Raw genomic sequence first — 9,711 nt, 5'->3', positions numbered from 1 at the left:
AAAAAAACTAGTAAATATCTGAGGCTAAATTTGAACACGGATTTTCCTGGTACCAGGGTTAGAATTCCATTGAATCACCTAACCTCTAGGTAAATCTGCTTTCTCATTTTGCTACCTTAGTCTTCCAAGTGACCCATTTGGAAATTGTTGAGACTCCAGCATACTGTCTTTTGGAGGTTGATAAATATCTGCTCATTGTCAACAGCATATGGTATAGGGACAGTATTGTGCTTATTCTCATGGAGTTTGGGGGGGGGAAGTAACAGAAAGCTTCCCTAATGATGTAGTTGGGAACATTATGTATTTAACACCTTTCTCATCATTATTTTTTCTCTGAACTCTGCAAAGTTGCTTCCCCCACACCGCTTTTGAGAGCGTATGGCTGACAGTTGTGTGTAGGAGCCAATTCAACAAATTTTTTTGCCTAGTATCTTACAATGATAGAGCAGTGAGAGCCCATAGAATGTTACATAGGTAGTTTATTTTACCCACCTCTTTGAAACAAAAGGTACTTTTTGTTGTTGTTGTTAAACTTATGGCATTTCCTTGGTATCATATATATCAAAGAAAAGTGCATGCAGTCATTCAATCAGTCTCTACCTCCCTTTCTTGAGAAATCTCAGTAAAATAGTTCCTTGAAGTATTCTTTCAATATTCCTAGACAGAAACAGAAACAGTTGAGTAGCAGTAAGAACAACCATAGAAGGTTTCAAAAGCAGATCTTTGAACTGACTGAATGACAAATTATCATTTTCAAAGAGCTTTTATCGGAGATAATGAAGGACAAAAGCATGCATAGCATTCTCATTTCTTCCTACCTTCAGAAACACTTCAGAAGGTGAAACCCAGCAATATTGAATTCAAAACTTAGTGTGCAATCCCTGAAAGGTATAAAACTAAGGTCAATTCTCAAATACATCAGAGTGATGAAAATGATGGTGGTAAGAATTATATGAAAAATTCTAGGAACTGATCTCACTATTTATCCAAGAATGGGAGTTCAATGAGTAAAAAGATATCTAATCAAAACCAAGAAAGAAAAGTCAGTGGATCCAAATAGAAAAACAAAACAAAAACATGTACTTCCTATAATAACTATTAAAAAGAATTAACTAGTTAATTTACTAAACAGTCACATTTATTTGCCCTTCTACATAGAAAATAAAATTCCCTTTGCAATAGAGTTATTTTAAGACACAAGTCAATCAGAAGGCATTGTGTATAATACATGAAGTTGAAAAAGCAGAAAACAATATAAAATAAAAATACATTGTATATCCCTAAATGTCATATCTAGGTGCATATTCTGATTATTACCTGATGAGGCTTTATATAAAGGATATTTAATTTTATATTTTTACTTAAGAGTTTATTTCTAGCAACTATTTATTTCTGCTGAATTTCCAAATGAGCATGTCTGTAGGTTAAGACGGTTTCATTCTATAGATTTTGATTTGTTTCTCTAAAAAGGGGATAATTTTAAGACAGCTCACAACTGGGCCAATATTAAAACTGCCAGGTAGCCAACACTGTGCCTGCCCCATGGTAGCAGTAAATAATTCCAACCAAAACACTTCCCAACATTCTTGGATTTGACAATAACCACTATTTGTCCTTTGTTATGCTAACTTATCTTTCTGAATGATTCCCTGCATTTAAGTTAAAATTTTAGATAAAACAGAAGCTGTTAAAGAGAGAATGTGTCTCAATCTAATTAACCTTGTGTAATACTGTGCCATCCCACACTCACATGGATTATTAAAAACTACTTTTTGATGATGATGATGATGATTGGTTGGAAACCTTTTGCTGTCCCCTAAAGATGATTTTCTCCAGCTCCAGCCAGTCATTTGGCCAGCTCTACTAACATTAAAGGACAATTCAAAGGCTATATAGAAGATTTTAGCATTTTCAAATAATTGGACAAACATTTATCAAGAGTTTGCTATATATAAGTGTTAAGGATGCAATAATGAGAGATAATATAATCCATACTTACCCCAAAAGAACCTATTGTCTAGTGGGAGAGTATATACACGCAAATATTTAAAACCGAAATTAGAATGTGCTAAGTGCTCATCAGAGGTTCAATTGAAAGAGATGAGAGTGTGAAAGGGAAATATAACTTCTAGCTGAGATGATAAAGGAAGGTTTCATATATGAGACAAAATGTGAACTATGACTTTAAAAAAAGGAAAGAATGGGGTGGCTAAGTGGCATAGTGAATAGAGCACCAGCCTTAGAGTCAGGAGGACCTGAGTTCAAATCTGTCCTCAGACACTTGACACACTTACTAGCCATGTGACTTTGGGCAAGTCACTTAACCCCAATTACTCTCCAAAAATAAACAAATAAATGAATGAAAGCAAAAAAAAAATAAATAAAAAGGAAAGAATTTCAGTGAATTTATTGGAAAGGATGTATTAAATGTACTTATTATGTACCAGGCACTGCTAGGCTAACTATACAAATAGGAAAGTGAGATACCCCTGCCCTGAAGGAGTTTACATTTTAATAGAGTGAGATGGTACATATAGGGTGTGGTGTTCCCTGAAGGATTTTGCTCTGGGAATTAACAGGGATAATGGATACAGACATAAGGCAGTACATTGTCATGCCCTATCTAGTATAATGGCAGTTTTTATATGATCAGTGCTTCCAGAGAAGGAAATGAAAGTCAAAGGTGAGGAGATAGGGAAGTTAGTAATGGATATGGTGGACAGCAGATGGTAAGACAACTAAATTGACCTAAGTGGTCAGGTAGATGTAGTAGATTGGATGAATTTACATTCGCTGCCTCACTCATCATTCAGGGCAACTCAGCCTAAGGCAGAGTGTGTGTGTGTGTGTGTGTGTGTGTGTACATACACACACAAACTTCAATGATGTCAGAGGGGGCAGGATGAGATAAAAGAAGTGTGGTCTAGTAGTGTGGCAACCAATTGCCAATTAGATAATGGGAACTGGATTTCCCATGGACATTTGAAACTCGACATTTTCAAAACAGAAATCCTCTTTTTCCCCTAACCCTGCCCATCTTCTGAACATTCTTATTTCTATCGAGGACACTACAACGTTTGAATAACCTAGATTAATAGCCACTGAATTATCCTTGACACCTCACTGTCCCACACTACATATATCCTATATTTGCCGTAATTCCAACTAACCGGTGTCTCTTGTGTTCATCCTCTTCTTTACAAACATGTAGATATTATTCTGGTCCATGTCCTCATAATTTCTTACCTTGACTATAGCCATCAGCTCCTAATTGGTCTCCCAAACTCAAGTCTCTTCCTGAAAGACTTCATGGTAGAGTAAAACAAGCACCTTCCCTGAAGTCAGGGAATATGGCTTCAGATAAGATTTGTCACTTATTAATGGTGTGATTTTTAATAAGTCACTTAATCCCTTTAGACCAAATGAGGAGCTTAGACTACATAATCTCTAAATTTTCTTCCAGATCTAAATCTGTATTCTAAATTATCTCATAAGTTTCTCATTTCTCCAATGAATTATCAACAAAATGTCCAAAATGATATTTTTAATTGGATCAGATTATATTATTTCCAGGCTCAATAAATTCCAGTGTCTCTCTATTTACACTAGGATCAAAATCATATATTTATTTGTCATTTAAAGCTTTTCATAAACTGGCTCCAACTAACCTTTCCAGGTTCATTATATTATATTACTTCCCAACATACACCTACAGTCCAGGTATATTAGACTTCTAACTGTTCTTTACATAAAACATTACATCATCCATTGCTGTATCTTTGTTCCAAATATATCCCAATGCCCTAGAGTACCATCTTTTGTCCTTAGAATTTTCAGGTTCCTTCAATGCTCAGTTCAAATGCCAACAATTTCACAAGGTTTTTTTTCCTAGATTTCTCCAGCTGATAGCATCTTTTTCACTTGCACTAAGTTTTTTAAACAAACATGTTTATCTTCCCTTATGGACTAAAATCTTCCTGAGGATAGGGATTCTACTACCACTAGCATTTCTTATAATAGATTTTTAATAAGTGATTGCGGATTGATTTATTGAATGCAGGGTGCTAGAAATGGAATTAAATTAATTAAAATTGGATAAATGGGCTTTAGCCAATTTACAGAGGGTTTTTAATACCAAGTTTCTGAAGAATTTAGTGTGTAGAAATAGAGAGCCACTCAGGTTACCTGTTTTGGGTTTTTTGTTTGTTTGTTTTGAACAGAGAAGTGACCTGTTTACATATGTACATTAGAAAGACTATTTTGGCAGCTATGTGAGAAACAGATAGTAGGTAGACAAGTTGAGAAATTCTTAAAATTGTTCAGATGAAAGCTGATGGAAATCTCTACTTGAGTTATGCCAGTGAGTGAAAAAGGATGGATATGTACATATTGTATTAAATCCTGTATTTGATAAAGATCTGATGATACCCAACATGTATAAAGAACCAAGATAAATACAGATTGTTGTTATAAGTCATTTTCCTGTGACTAAGTGTAAAAAGATAGGAACAAACAATTATCAAGAAAATTGCAGACCGTTAACATATAAAAGAATGCTCCAAACCAGTAATAATAAGAGAAATACAAATTCAATGATACTGAAGGGGGTATAGAAAGGGAGACACACTAATGTATTGTTTTTGAATCTGTAAATCAGCTGACGATTCTGAAAAGCAATTTGGAATTATACTAACAAATTGAATAAAATATTTTTTGTTTTTTTTTTTTTACTGAAAGATCTCATTGCTAGGCATAAGTACCAAATAGAAAGACAGATGAAATAAAGAAAAAAGGAAAGAAGAAAGAAAGAAAAAAGGAAAAATGGACTAATACACATGAAAACATTCATAACAACAATTTTTGTAGTAGTAAAGAAATGGAGTGAAAGAAAATGCCCATCAATTAGTGAATGGTTAAACAACGTAAGGCACAGCAACATAATGAAATATTACTGTGCTATAAGAAATGATAAATATGAGAACCACAGGAAGGTATAGGTAGATTTATATGAATGTATGCTTAATGGAGTAAACAGAACCAGGGAATAAAATATACAATGACTATAATGGTATAAATGGAAGAAAATCAAAATAAAACACAAATCAAAATTAAAGGTATCATAAGAATGATGATTGAATGTCATGCCAAAAAAAAAAGATGTATAAAATTGTACCTTCTTACTTTCTTTACAAAAGTGAGGCAGCTATGTAATATCTCATATATCTTTTGATTCTTGGGATTATCTCTCATGGACTGTTTCTTTTTTCCCTCTTTTTGTTCTTTTTATTTAAGAATTGGCTCTCTGGTTAAGAGGTAGGAAGATGCATTGGAAAATGAAAATTATGCAAAACAATAAGTATGAATAAAATACTAAAAATAAGAATAAAAAGTTCCTATTCTCCCTTGGGGATTTTGGTTATTATCTAAAATTGAAAGCTGGGATATGGCATTCTTGGTCCTGAAATGCATGCTCTTTACACTTTGCAATTTATTCATCAATACAAGTTCTGTTGGAGCATTCAGTTAAGGTAGTTTTGCTCTCAGCAAGATGGAATGGCAGCATATGGGGATCAATTGAGTTATTCATTAGGTGCCAAGACAGCAGCTCAAGGGGCCACCTGCTGTTTCCCTGCCTCAGGGAGGTTCTCTCCACTGCTCACTCTGAAATAATTTAGAGGCCAGGCTGGGAGTGAAGTCAAATTAGCATTTGGCAGTTCTGCAAAATGAAATAATTGTAATAATAGTAATACAATATTTGCAGACTTGGTTTTCTTTAAACTTTATCTTGGTAACTTTAAATGAGTTCTACAATTATTTTCTAACAAGAAGATTCCTCTACCTTTATAAGGATTCTCAGCTGTCATACAGATGCAAACCCCAAAGGTGAGAACTGTTTCTTCCTGTAGCCCTTTGGCCTTCCCTAGTCTTCTTAATTTAAGAGGACATTTCAGTCTCCTTCCTTCAAACCTTTAGTTGGTTAGTGAAAAGTTGAGAACACCCCAGTGATAATGGCAAAAACTCATATCACTAGGGTTTCTAATTCTATACCATAGCATATATACCTGCTTTACAACACCGAGACTCTGGTCTGTTCATTCTTCTGACTTTTCTTGAAGGGTATTGATATATGTACTAATTCCATGGTTTAGTATTAAATGGCAATGGGCTATGGAAGGATAAACACTGCATGGGGTCCATAGCAATGATTTACAATCAATATGTTATTTGACAGATGACTTTAGCAGTGTCCTGGAGAGGCTGCTCATTGAATTAATGAACAACTCAATACTGATTTAGGGTGGACTATTAAACAAACCAAACTAGCAGTACTTAGGACAAAATAATGGATATGAAATTCCATGTTTTAGAAGAGCTATCCAAACTGAGTATGAGCTCAAAAAAAAGGAATTTTAAATGCTTAATTGTTAAAGTTATTAAAGAAATTAAGTGTTTGGGGAATAATGACTCCTAGGTGAGGCAAAATTATGGGGTTGTTTAATAACAACTGTGCTGAAGTAGAGAGCACTGAATTTGGGGACAGATAAATTGGGTTTGAGTTATAGCTCCTCTTCTTACTACTTGTGTAACTTTGAAAAACTCTCTTATCCTGTCTGGAATTCAGTTCCCCATCTTAAAAATGAGAACTTTGGAATAGATGATGTTTGAGTTACTTTCCATCTCAAAATCTGGAGAGGTTTCTGATTCACATTAATAGGATAGACCAATTCTTCTTCTTCTTCATACTAAATGTAACTGAAAATAATGAAGAAAAGTGAACTTACATTGAAATGAGAAAAAATGTATTAAAGAGAATTCAATCAACAGCATGGTAAATTAGAAAGACAGCTGGCTCTAGATTCAGAGGACAAAGGTTCAAATACTACCCTAAGATTTACTAACTGTCTGACCTCAATTTCTCTAACTGGATATCCTTCCCCTTGGGCTAGTTGTTCAAATTGGGATTCAAAAAATATGAAGATCTAAATATCAGAAATTTACCAACATTATAACCTTTTTAAAATGAGCTGAATTGTTATCAAGCTTTTTTTTAAGCAATTGGGGTTAAGTAACTTGCTCAAGGTTACATGGCCAGTTATTTCTGTGTGTGGTGCTAAGTATCTGATCCCAGATTCGATCCCCAGGTCATCCCAACACCGGGGCCGGTGCTCTTACTCACTGTGCTACCTGGCTGCCCCATTACCAAGCTTTTTTTTATTAATTATAGAATCATATTTTGAGAGCTCAAAGGAACCTGAGTAACCATCTAGTCCAACTCATTCACAAAGTAATCAATTCAAATAATTTAGAATAATTTTAAATATCCATTTTCAGTATATATGCCAATAACTACAGATTTGCTGTTTTAAATTACCTGATTCACACTGTTTTAGAAAGTTTCATTGACTATATGTATGTGATTTTATATGTGTGTGTGTGTGTGTGTGTAGATGTAAATATTTACATTCCTTTAAGAAGTCAGTGAAGATATACACAAACATCTTTCCTGGTACAAAGAAAACATTTCTCTATAAGAAATGCATGTACATTGGAATCATGTAGCATGACTGTTTTCCAACTGAGTAATGAAAAAGTTATTTGATTTTTTTAAATAACTTCAAATTTATCATTTGTTTAGTCCTCATTGTAGTAAGTAACTTTACTTCAGTGAAACTGCACCATTTTTGGAGGGAGAGGTAAGGTCTTTATACTAAACTTTGCTACGTGTGTTTGTTGTTTTCTCACATATAATAACTGTTGAGTTCCCAGTGCTTTACACATAGTGTTTACACATAAGTTGAATTTATTTTTATATCCTTAGGTTCTAGAAGATGCTGGTTTTAGATTCTCTTTGGGGTGGGGATGAAAATGACAAAGCAATCCTTTCCATGCTGATGACTTGTGTAAGTTACAAGTAAACTTTTTAATTGAACTTTGGGGCACAGAGAAGATAGACAGGAAAGGAAACTAGATTAAAAAACTTCAATTGTATTCCTGCCTGATGCCATTAAAGCTGAATACATTGAATATTCTACAACAAGACATTAAAGAAAATCTCTGACAGAGAGAAAACAAGGTCAAGTGTCCCATACATCTATTTCAGTTTGGAAATCCTTATTAATTTCCTACTAAATATGAGAAATTATGCTAGGCACAGGTGAGATATCTAAGATTTCTAAGGCTAATTTCAAGGATGGGACAGGTGATCAGTCTTCCACCTTTTCTTTAGCTAACATTTAGTAGTTGGTGACCTCTAAATGAATAATTACATATACAAGTACCCCTAAAAAGTGTGTGTTTTGGGGAAAGAGGAACTAATGTAAAATTAAAAGATATCCCTGAAAGATTTGTTGAAGAACATGAGTTACTGCAAAGACAAACTATAACCAGCTGGATTTCAGATGAATATAGTGAGAGCAGGGAGTGTGAATGATTGCCAATGGCCTTCTGAGGTACTTTTAGATGAGAAGTACAGGGCTGTACAGAATCGCCTCATCCTATGCCAGGTTTTCCCTTCCTTATACAAATTGCAGTATCTGTGTGAGTGTCAAAGGATGAGTCAGATAGCAATTCAATTTGTCTGCCTTACCATTTAGTCCCTGCCATTCTTCAAATATTCTTGGGAGATATAGGAGGGCTAATTGGTTGAGTGGCACATGTCTGAACTAAGATAATAGTTTTTTTTCTGAATGTTAATTGACTATCACAGACATGTCTACCTTGTGGGCATCTATCTTATACTTTGTATTTAATCTTTTACTACTTCAGGTGTATAGGTATCTATTTTCTGGGAGGAAACATAAGATGAACTAGTTCTTATAAGTTACTCAAGGATAATGAACAGATAATGAACACTGGAAGAAGTTACTTGTATCTTAGAACTGAAGTGAGGACTTTTGTGAAGTCAAGAGGAAAGAAAAGTACTTTTAGGGCTCAGTTGTGGCTCTCAATTATTTCTACTGAATGTCATTATTAGGCAGTCCTCAAGAACATTAGTCATTTTTAAGACCTCTCGTGTACAGGAAAAGTAGCTAAGGATTAGAAATAGACACATGTAATTAGTGTGTCCACTCTACAGAAAGAGGAAGGGGAGAATGTGGACACACAAATGACTGTCTAGCTAGTTTGACATTGATAAGTGGGAAGATTTTCAAATAAATTCATCTGCAAGCATCAGTTGTAAACACTAGAAGAGCATGAGAGGCTATTATGGTTTCCTAAAGAAAAATCACAATAGATACCCTTAATCTTTTATGATCGAGTGACACATCCTACTTTTCCCTCCTGGGAGCTAGGATCACTGAATACTTTTATGTACTGACACCTGTAATCAGGGCATAAAGTCTACTCTAAGCTAATATGTTTTACGATTCATGAACCCTGACTCATGAATTTGCTTTGGAGACAAGAGAAAATGCTTGATGTTAAATAGCTTCATTTCAGTAAGCTTTGGATTTCATCCCTCATGAAAATTTCATCAAAAGGTTAGGAAGGAGTATGTCTTGACTAAGTTATTCTAAGTTAGTTAGAAGGCTAGAGTCAGAAGACATTACTACAGTATTTCTATTCATCCTGAGTGATAATTTTGCCAGGGGAAGAAATAACTAAAGTTTATCCACTAGGACCCTCTTAAGGAACCATGAAAAGTTGAAAAAGCAACAGAGATGGACAAAATAACTATTACTCCACTTTGGAGGAACGGTTTCTTTAACC

The sequence above is a fragment of the Petaurus breviceps genome, unplaced genomic scaffold (genome assembly GCF_028583685.1).
Source record: "Petaurus breviceps papuanus isolate PSGF00001 unplaced genomic scaffold, PetGlider_PUasm1.0 42, whole genome shotgun sequence".
NCBI lineage: Eukaryota > Metazoa > Chordata > Mammalia > Diprotodontia > Petauridae > Petaurus > Petaurus breviceps.
This window is presented reverse-complemented; position numbering follows the sequence as displayed.